Consider the following 12,151-nt stretch of genomic DNA (forward strand, 5'->3'; position numbering starts at 1 on the left):
CCCAAAAATAGGCAGGGCTGCGAAATCATTCTTCAAACCATTTCCCTCAAATATCAGACATACATTTAGCCTAATGATTTCACGGAAACATTGTGGAGTCTTGTTTTCTAAACACAAGACATTACATTTATGGTACAGAAGTAAATTAGCTTATTCATGATGAATATACAACCTAATTTAACCTCAACACAATATACCTAATGAATTCAATCATTGCTACATATCGAAATGTTGGTCAATGAGATCCAAAATGTTACTCGGTTATTGAGTCCTTATTTACTCCCCACTGGACACACACTGGTTGAATCAAATCAAATCAAATCACATTTTATTGGTCACATACACGTGATTAGCTGATGCTATTGCGGGTGCAACGAAATGCTTGTGCTTCTAGCTCCGACAGTGCAGTAATCAACATCGTTCCTTTCAATGAAATTAAATTGAACCAACATGGAATAGACTGAGAATTGACGTCTGTGCCCCAGTGGGTCAGTGATATGCCCGATATTCACAATACCTCCCAATGTAAATGCTCTAGTTATACCAGGTGAAGTTAATACCACTTTCCTCACTCATGGCAACATGATTTCTTAACTTCCTGACTGCCCAGCTACACTAGCAGACTTGAGTCTGGGCTACGGACTGCATGTCATCAGCACTGTGAGACACTTCCTGGTAGGCTACTGGAGCTTCAAAGCTCTGAGATTTACTGGTCCAATGCAAGAGCTCTCTCAATATCTAAACCAGTTGAGGTGGTCAACGGTGGTTATCAAAGTGTGCTCAAACGGCCGCTGTTTTCTATTTGACTAACAAGATCTGGTTAACACCCGTGCTGATATAAGCAGCTATACGGATAAGCTGTAGGTCACCATGGAGATATGGTGAGGTCATGTGAAAATAAGTCCCATTCCACACAAATCTCTACGTGAGCATAAAGTGAACTGGGAGGAAACCATCCCCTCTGCTCCTGATTACTCCCCGAAAGTTCTCTAGAATTTCAATCGCGTCTCCCTCCTGCATCTGGCCCATGACTGTTATTCTTATTCACAACAAACAATGAATCTGTGAGGAAAATACACACAGGGAGAGAGAATAACACAGGCAATGTGGCCCAGGAGGCTGCCAGAATACATTGCTTCTCTTGACTCTGAGAACAGGAGTGCGTTATTTGCACAACGGAACACTCCAAAGGCTCCACAGACTCCCCCAGCTACGGTTCATCCATCCAGTAGCCCAACCAATTACCAAACAGATGTGGCTAAAGCCATGGATTAGGCCTCCCTGATTGGAGCAGCTCAGTGTCACATGTTTGATTTTGCCTCCAGTTAGGTTTGGATACACTATGGGGCAATACTGCAGGTGGTAACCTGCCTGGAATACATCATATTGTAAGGTTATGTTTTTTATCCAGGCAAGTCAGTTTAGAACAAATGCTTATTTACAATGACGGCCTACCCCGGCCAAACCCAGACGATGCTGGGCCAATTGTGCTCCGCCCTATGGGACTCCCAATCACGTCCGGATGTGATACAGCCATATGTGTATGGTAATACCAATGGTTATATGGACCAAGCTACATTGACAGCCTACTCTCTAACACTACTGTAGGTCCATATTTGGTAGCTAAGTTATCCTGAATAACAATTGGAAAGCATTATTTACTGAAATTGAAATAATGAAACTATATTCGCACTAACAACACCATGTAACACCATGTAGGCCTACATTTGAACTCAGAACAAAATCCTGTACATCCCCACAAATCAAATCCAATTTAATTGGTCACATACACAGTAGATGTTATAATGTGAGTGTAGCGAAATGCTTGTGCTTCTAGTTCCGACAGTGCGGCAATATCTAACAAATAATCTAACAATTCTACAACAACTACCTAATGCACAAAAATCTCAGTAAAGGAATGGAATAAGAATATGTACAATATGACAGAGCGGCATAGGCAAGACGGTATAAAATACATTATATACAGTCGTGGCCAAAAGTTTTGAGAATGACACAAATATTAATTTTCATAAAGTCTGCTGCCTCAGTTTGTATGATGGCAATTTGCATATACTCCAGAATGTTATGAAGAGTGATCAGATGAATTGCAATTCATTGCAAAGTCCCTCTTTGCCATGCAAATGAACCGAATCCCCAAAAAACATTTCCACTGCATTTCAGCCCTGCCACAAAAGGACCAGCTGACATCATGTCAGTGATTCTCTCGTTAACACAGGTGTGAGTGTTGACGAGGACAAGGCTGGAGATCACTGTCATGCTGATTGAGTTCGAATAACAGACTGGAAGCTTCAAAAGGAGGGTGATGCTTGGAATCATTGTTCTTCCTCTGTCGGTCATGGTTACCTGCAAGGAAACACGTGTCGTCATCATTGCTTTGCACAAAAAGGGCTTCACAGGCAAGGATATTGCTGCCAGTAAGATTGCAACTTAATCAACCATTTATCTGGATCATCAAGAACTTCAAGAAGAGCGGTTCAATTATTGTGAAGAAGGCTTCAGGGCACCCAAGAAAGTCCAGCAAGCGCCAGGACCATCTCCTAAAGTTGATTCAGCTGCGGGCTCGGGCACCACCAGTACAGAGCTTGCTCAGGAATGGCAGCAGGCAGGTGTGAGTGCATCTGCACGCACAGTGAGGTGAAGACTTTTGGAGGATGGCTTGGTGTTTGGGGCATCCGGAAAACGCTTGTCCGGAGAAGACAAGGTGTCATGTCCTGTCATGTCCTGTGTCATGCCAACAGTAAAGCATCCTGAGACCATTAATGTGTGTGGTTGCTTCTCAGCCAAGGGAGTGGGCTCACTCACAATTTTGCCTAAGAACACAGCCATGAATAAAGAATGGTACCAAAACATCAACTTCATGTAATTGTCAATAAAAGCCTTTGACACTTATGAAATGCTTGTAATTATACTTCAGTATTCCATAGTAACATCTGACAAAAATATCTAAAGACACTGAATCAGAAAACTTTAATATTTGTGTCATTCTCAAAACTTTTGGCCACGACTGTACATATGAGATGAGTAATGTGTAAATATGTAAACATTTTTAAGTGGCATTATTAAAATGACAAAAAAAAAAAGATAAATTTATTAAAGTGGCCAATGATTTTGAGTCTGTATGTAGGCAGCAGCCTCTTTTTGTTAGTGATGGCTGTTTTACAGTCTAATGGCCTATAGATAGAAGCTGTTTTTCAGTCTCTCGGTCCCAGCTTTGATTCACTTGTACTGACCTCACCTTCTGGATGGTAGCGAGATGAACAGGCAGTGGCTCGGGTGGTTGTCCTTGATGATATTTTTGGCCTTCCTGTGACATCAGGTGCTGTAGGTGTCCTGGAGCGCAGGTAGTTTGCCCCCGGTGATGCGCTGTGCAGACCGCACCACCCTCTGGAGAGCCTTGCGGTTGAGGGCAATGCAGTTGCCGTACCTGGCGGTTATGCAGCCCGACAGGATGCTCTCAATTGTGCATCTGCAAAAAATACATTTGTGAGGGTTTTAGGTGACAAGACAAATTTCTTCAGCCTCCTGAGGTTACGTTTATAAGGAATAGGGACAAAGTGCTACATCCATCTTGTACCCTTTGACTAACCAGCTATTAGCAGTCAGCACAATTTAACAAGTAAACAACCAAAACAAACACAAGAGTGAGTGAGTGACGACGGCCACCAACCCTGATGTCACCCCAGGATAACCTTAACAACTAATTGATGTTTAAAGAGCAACTGGCTTTAAAAAGCAACACATCCCTTTGGAAACTGCCTATGTGGCATCGATATGAATCAGAAACAGTTATTTTCATGTCAAAATGGATTAAAAAAGACAATTTTGGTCATAAATTCAGTCTCGTCTAAAACAGAGTTTTGGAACATTTGTGCATCACAACGGATAAATGAAGGTTGTGTTTTTATTTGACGGTGTCCATTTGCCAACTAACATGGGGTGAGCAGCTGCAGTGATTGCTCTCTATCCAATAGCATAGACAGTGAGACATACCTGCCTTCCAGCTCCGACTTTGTTGACATAAGACAATACTTCACACATTTGTTTACTTGAGAAATACTACACCAACACCTTAGTTAGATGTAAAGTTGAGCAACTAAAACATCCTCGGCAAAAATATCAAAAGTTATCTTCGATTCATTCTGGAGATTTAGAGGAAATGAAATTGGCTTCCACGTCTACAGTGTCTCATGGGGGACAAACATCAAGACTGAAATCACGTGCCAATCGGAGTGCTCAGTGGCTCTTAAAGCTCAATCACACAGAGCATAATTTCTACTCCTTTGGGCCACTAAATGGCCCTATTCTCCCCCACCATCGTCCACAGCCAGTCCGCCACCCGTCTGGCCCAGAAGGCACACGTGGGAGTTTAATTGCCTTGTATTTCCATAAATGAGTTCATTACATTAACAGCTCGGCCCACGCCACATACTTTTGACCTGCCACAATTTGTTATTGTATTTATTAGGCTGTCAGAGGCTGCTTCCCTCTCTCAGAGCGTGTCTGAGAGGAGAAGGTCAGGGGCGGCCCTGGCACAGGGCTCCTTTGTGATCCGCAGGCCAGGCGAATGAAAACAGGACAAGAGGCATAGGCTTGGAATGCAAGGCCTCAGTCTGGGATAAATCAGGGCTTTTCGGGGGGGCGGAGGGGAATGTTTGATGCAACCTTGATTCAAACTAGGTGTAAACATGATATTAGGGGATCAAGGAAAGTTAATGCATGTTTTATTTGTACTATAAATGTGACCACGTGTAACTACAAATAAACATTTTCTTTGGGGTGTGACTCTGAAACAAACAACAAATTGAACTTACAAGGATGTATTCATTTAACAGCATTGAAAGCCTTGCTAATACCTGACTGAGACAAACTTGAATGTCAAAAATGTCGAGGAGAACCTGACTGCACACACTTGCTAACCTTTACAAGTCAGTCATCCACAAAAAGCCATATTAAACACAGGAGAACATCAGTCAATGTAGTAGTCCAAGTTATGGGTCTGTGAAAGACTGGTCATGCCTCTGAGTCTCTTTAATTGAGTGATATCTGGGGGGAGCGGAGAGGTGTCGGAGACACACTCCAGGTCGTCAGAGAGTGGAAGTCGTTACAGGGGGTTGGAGGGAAGCATTAAACAACATCCTTTCCCGTCATGATGCTGAGCAGATTGCCAACCTGCCTGGGCCCGAAACCAATGTGCTCCATTCATGAACTATGTTCCTCTCATTCAGTCCGTATGAAGACATGGCTAGCTGGTGCAACTCTCTGTTTCACAACCGCAGTTCCCAGTACACATTAGGAACATGCTATTTCAAAGAAATTCTGTGAACTCAGCAGTATCCTCTTAGATTTACTCTAATTTGTGGTTCCTCAAATCAGCTTAGAAGGAAATCAGTGAAAGCCCAGAAGCCAACTTACACACCCAGGCCTTCTTAAAGGCCTTTTGAAAGATCTTTCAACAGCTTTCAACGATGACTGTCCACTGTGGAAACTGTCTTCGACATGCTACATACACATGTGCCGTAGATGAATTAGATTGTGTTACAACTCATTGCAAATGTGTGAAAATATAAAACTCCCTTGTAATACAGAAAAGACCAACCTGTTCTCAAGTTTAACAACAGATAGTGTGCAGTACTAAAACCGTTGCTTAAAGCTGAGGCAGCACAACAAATGAAAGATAAACCAATTCCTTGCTCTGATGCTAAGAACTGATGCTGTGGATGGCAGAGAGAGAGAGAGAGAGAGAGAGAGAGAGAGAATGAGATGGAGAGAATGAGATGGAGAGGGGGGTTCAGCTCACCGAGGACACTGGCTCTATGACTGAGCAGCTCTGAAAATGGATATGAAGGGATGAGCCACGCGAGTCTCCCCTGACGCCATTAACGCAACTTAATGGAACGGCTGGCTCCACGAGGCCTCCCCATCCATTATCTCTGTGGCTCAGCAGAGCTAGGGTGGGCGCAGGCCCACTGTACTGTCTGTCTCACTGCACTGACCTTTCAGACAGCTGCCTCTCCTCACCAGAGGGCCCAACCCAGTACCTCTCCTTCACTCCTACAGCTCATCTATCACACATACTTGTTTTTCCTCCTTCCTGTCTGTTTTATACAAGATGGTGCTCCGTTTTCATAAACAGGTAGTAGAAGTCATGTGATTCTCTCTCTAGGAGTATTTAAGGATCAGACAAACAGGTATGCTTCAGTCCTGATAGGTCCAGATCAGAATGGACATACAGGGTGTGTATGGGAAATACGGTGCACCACTACCCTTGAGAATCTGGGAAATCCAGGTTCTAGTGAGAGAGATGCCGACCAAATAAGCTTGGGAAGAAGAATCCCCATATTACTATATCTCATTGGTATTCTATGATTCAAACAACGCTTTGTGTTTCCTAAATGCTCCAGTGTGCAGCTCAACCTGCCACTGGTGAAAAAGAGAGAGCATCTCCAGAGAGTAGGAGGAGGACTTGGATACACAATGCTCAGAAATTGCTTACTTACTGCTGGCTAGCTAATCTCTCGGCCCGCCACAAGGAGTCGCTAGAGCCCGATGGAACAAGGAAATCCTAGCCGGCCAAACCCTCCCCTAACCCGGACGACGGTGGGCCTGTTGTGCCCTGCTTCATGGGTCTCCCAGTCACAGCCGGCTGATTTAACTAAAAGCTGATTTCCCTAACTCAGTAGTGACCAAAGGAATTTGCAGAGTTTGCCATCCCCGAGACCGGGTGTGGTAACTAATGTCTAAAGTTTAGTAATGATGTTAGGTACAGTGGGACTTTATGTAAAATGGCTTTATAAATGAAAACATAGCAATGTATCAACCTATGTGACATCAAATAGTGCCAAACAACTTTATGGTAGTGAATGGAGGGATGAGTACTAAAATTGTCACCTGTAATAAAGCGCAGTGTGTTATGATAAACTGTATCTAATGGCTTTAATGTAGTGGCAGCTGCGTTCATATAGATGATGTCTCCATAGTCCAGGACCAATAGGAACGTCGACTGAATAATCTGCTTTCTACTATTTAGCGAGAGGCGGGACCTGTTTCTATAGAAGAAGCCACGTTTTACTCTCAGCTTCTTTAACTAACTCATCAATATGCTTTTTAATAGACAGTTTTTCATCCATCCATATGCCCAGATATTTGTAAGCAGGGACACAATCAATATGGACACCATCCAAAGTACATATGGTTAAATCAGACTTGTTTTTATGAGCTCTATAGAACATATACCTAGTTTTACCTGCATTCAGATAGAGCCTGCATTCAGATAGAGCCTGCATTCAGATAGAGCCTTGTCAATTGTGGGGAAATAGCATACACAAAAGTATAATCGGCATAAAAGTGCAGGTTGCAATTTTTTACAGACATACTGTATATAAATAAATATTCCTCATGTAATGTTAATGGGGAACTAACATGGCTGCCATATAATGTTGTAGTGTCATGTAAATGCATCATAATGCAGAAACTGCATTGGTCCAACTCTCTAAACACATGGCTCTGCCCACATCTAATTGGTTTTAATGCTTTGTTTGCTTCTTCCCCTCTCATAAGCCTGGGCAGAATTACACACACAACGGAAATAATGACTACCAAGGTCCATTAAGTGAGATGGCAGGACATCATCTCGCCATTAATCTCCCACTTAGCAGAGCAGCTCGCCAGAGAGATAGAGCGAGAGAGAGAGTGAGAGAGCGAGACAGACATACAGACATACAGACATACAGACATACAGACATACAGACAGACAGACAGACAGACAGACAGACAGACAGACAGACAGACAGACAGACAGACAGACAGACAGACATACAGACATACAGACATACAGACAGACAGACAGACAGACAGACAGACAGACAGACAGACAGACAGACAGACAGACAGACAGACAGACAAACAGACATGGCTTTATACCGTGCAGGGAGTACCAGTACCGAGTCGATGTGCAGGGGTACGAGGTAATTGAGGTAGACATGGACATCAAGTAGGAGTAAAGTGACTAGGCAACAGGATAGGTAATAGACTGTAGCAGCAGAGTATGTGGTGAGTATATGTGTGTGTGTGTGTGTGTGTGTGTGTGTGTGTGTGTGGCCGTATGTAGTGTGTGTATGTGTGTGTTGGGGAGTCAGTGTAAGTATGTGTAGAGTCCAGTGGTGGAAAAAGTACTCAATTATCATACTTGAGTAAATGTAAAGATACCTTAACAGAAAATGACTGAAGTAAAAGTGAAAGTTACCTAGTAAAATACTACTTGAGTAAAAGTCTAAAAGTACAGTATCTGGTTTTAAATGTACTTAAGTACAGTGGTAGAAAAATAACTCAATAGCCATACTTGAGTAAAAGTACAAAGTAAATGTAAATGCTATACATCAAATTCCTTATATTAAGCAAACTTGATTATTTTAGTAAGAAAGGGGGAACACTCCCAACACTCAGACATCATTTACAATCACAGTAGTTGTGTTTTGTGAGTCAACCAGATCAGAGGCAGTAGGGATGACAAAGTGTGATAGGTGCCATAAATCTGTCCTGCTTGAGCATTCTAAATGTAACGAGTACTTTTGTGTGTCAGGGAAAGTGTCAGGGAAAATGTAAGGAGTACATTATTTTCTTTAAGAATGTAGTGGAGTAAAAGTAAAAGTAGTCAAAAATATAAATAGTAAAGTAAAGTACAGATACCCCCAATAACGACTTAAGTAGTACTTTACACCACTGGTGGAGTCCAGTGTGTGCATAGAGTGCAAAAGAGTTCATGCAAAAAAGGGTCAATGCAGGTAGTCTTGGTAGCCATTTGGTTAGCTATTTAGCAGTCTTGTTTAGCAGTTTTATGGCTTGGGGATAGAAGCTATTCAGGGTCCTGTTGGTTCCAGACTTGTCACACTGGTACCACTTGCTGTGCAGTAGCGGTGAGAAAAGTCTATGTCTTAGGTGGCTGGAATCTTTGACATTTTTTTTGGCCTTCCTCTGACATCGTTCTGAATAGCAGGGAGCTCGGGCCCCAAGGGGGAGGGGGAAGAGGCACTGTTGTACCCTCTTCACAACTGTGTGGGTGTGTGTGGACCATGTTAATTTCTTAGTGATTTGGACACCAAGGAACTTGAAGCTCTCGACCCACTCCACTACAGCCCCATAGATGTGGATGGAGTGTGTCCGCCCCGCCGTTTCCTGTCATCCACAATCAGCTCCTTTGTCTTGCTGACGTTGAGGGAGAGGTTGTTATCCTGGCACCAGACTGCCACGTCTCTAACCTCCTCCCTATGGACTGCCTATAATTATTATTACTATAATGCATGGGTCAGGAATACAAGTCAAGGGCTAATCAAACAATAATAGTACTACCGCCTGTTAAAAATATCCTTAAAAGTATCATCTTTCTCAGCATACTTCACCTGTCAGAAACCAATCTCTGTCACTAGTAGAAGCAGAGGTTAACCATCCTATCCCATAATTCTATTTGGGTTTAAGACAATGACTGTTTGACATCGGTCTACAACAGGGGTGGGCAACATATCGAGTCGGTTCCGGACTGCGAGCCCATTTAACTAGCCCGTGCGAAGATTTGTGTAAAAATTATATTTTGTGGAAATTATTATTTGGGGTAAAAAACACTCCAGGCCACACTTTAACGTCTAAAGGTATCAAGAAAGTATGTAGAAATTAAAATCGACCTATTCATGATTTGCTCCTCCATCACTCGGTCGTGTTGCTGCCATTGTTATCAACGTTCTAAAGACGCTGCAGCCATTTTGATGGTCAAAAGTAGAAACGGGGCTCATGACTGTGTCGTCCAAATGACACTATAGGGGCTTGGGAATATGATGACATTGCAAAAGTAGGCACATATTTAGTAGGAAACAACTTTTCCATCACCATTTTATCAAAGTCTGTTCAAAATAGCTAGCAATGTTAACATTAGCAAGCTAAAATCTTGATGTCTCCCCTCAATCTTAGCTAGCTAACGTTATACTGCATCTAAAGTCAATCCGCCGACATCGGAATGATGACAAAAGGTTTTCCTACTAATTATGTGCCTTCTTTAGAAATGTCGTTGTGTTTTCAAACCACAGTAATAAACTTCAGACCAAATCTTAATCAGCCCCCAATGAGGATGCGTTGAGTAGAATGCTCAGTTGGGCATCAGTCCTAAAACGAAACGTCAAAACAATATTGTGATGCAACGTGCAACCAATGAATACGTTTTCAAATAACTATAACTACCCCTTTTCTGGCCAGCATTTTGCTTTTGATGAACAAATCAGTTGGAAGCAATTATGTAATCAAAAAAAGCACATAAACAATTCATAATTTTTTTTAACCTTTATTTTACTAGGTAAGTCAGTTAAGAATAAATTCTTAATTTCAATGACTGCCTAGGAACAGTGGGTTAACTGCCTGTTCAGGGGCAGAACGACAGATTTTGTACCTTGTCAGCTCGGGGATTTGAACTTGCAACCTTTCGGTTACTAATCCAATGCTCTAACCACTAGGCTACCCTGCCACACACACACACACACACACACATAAAGGTCATGTTAACTGACTGATATTATCTCATATAACAAAATATATAAGATCTCCTAAGCCTGTGTTAACCTAAGATGTTATTTTCTGTGTTTATCCCAAAACCATATTCTTTCCCCATTAATCTTCTCCATAGGAATGGCTGAAAACACCAGAAATAACTATTTTCCATTTTTTAGGACTACAAGCTGGCGAGCTCTATGGAAAATGAATATAGTTCTTGCAGGGTTTATGGATAAACTCTGAAAATAAGGTATGTGGTAAAAACCCAGGTTTAGGAGATTGTATACGTTTTGTTCTATGAGATCATCTTCATCAGCTAGCATAATTTTTATGAATTTTGAAGCAAAAGCCTGTGTTCACCTCAGACTTTATTTTCAGCATTAATCCCAAAAGCCTATTCTTTCCCCATTCATTTTCCCCACAAGAATGGTTGAACGAACCAGAACCAGAGCTCTGCTCCTACTGAGGAGTGCCAATATGGCCGACCGGTGGCTTCCAAGCCAAAGCAGAGGAAGATGAGGAGAGCGGCCCAACACGGCAGAAAATCTGTCTCCCTTGGGCAGGTGGCGTTTTTTTGTTGTTTCGCCCAACCAAGCAGGGAGTTTTTATATGGCGATCAATAAAGCCCCACGAGGTGTCATAATACCCATACAACCATAATACCCAGAAAATGGTTTTTCCAACATTCATTTTTCTAATAGAGGATTTTAGAAACACTTAAAATAAGGACTGCGTTTGGTGTAGGCTTACCCTTGTGTGAAGTTTTGAGAACCATGTGAATCTCTCTCGGACAAGGTGACTTTTATCAATATATTCGGCTCTATTTACTCTCAGATTTGAAAATGCTAATTAGCATCAAAGTAGACATCATGCAAAACTACAAATCCCTGCAAGCTCCTGCATGTCATTTCTAGCTGACACCTTTGCTAACAGCTATTGTGTGAATTTAAAACCTACACAAGACAGTTCACAGAATTGTCCATTTAAAGAAACGCTGCCAATTTATTAATTACTACCTAGCTAACATTAGATAGTTAATCCAGATCATAATGGCATTTGTAGTTCTTTATGATAGCCACATTAGCAGCTAATTAGCGCTTCATTTTTGGGGGTGAATATATTGATAAAAGTCACCTTGTCCTAGAGAAATTTACATTGGTATCAAAACTTCATGTAAGCCTGCATGAGATACAGCCCTGTGTTTCTAAAATCCCCTATCAGAAAAAAATTATGTTGAAAAAACGATTGGAAACATTTCCCAGTTTGACCGCTAGGTTTTGTGGGTGTTATGACTCTGCGGTAGTTTATGAGAAACTGTAGAATTTGGTCAACAAAAAAACCTATGGCTTATGCAGCGTTCAGAACAACTGGGAACTCAAAAAAAATAAAATAAATTCAGACCTCGTAATTCCAACTCGGGCCTCTTTCTAGAGCTCCAACTTTCCGACCTGAAAATCACTGACGACCTGAAAATCATTGACATTATTAAGTTCCCAGTTGTTTTTAACGCACCATTACTTGCTATTTATTTATTTATTTCACCTTTATTTAAACCAGGTAGGCAAGTTGAGAACAAGTTCTCATTTACAATTGCGACCTG

This window comes from Oncorhynchus tshawytscha, linkage group LG05 (genome assembly GCF_018296145.1).
Source record: "Oncorhynchus tshawytscha isolate Ot180627B linkage group LG05, Otsh_v2.0, whole genome shotgun sequence".
Lineage (NCBI taxonomy): Eukaryota > Metazoa > Chordata > Actinopteri > Salmoniformes > Salmonidae > Oncorhynchus > Oncorhynchus tshawytscha.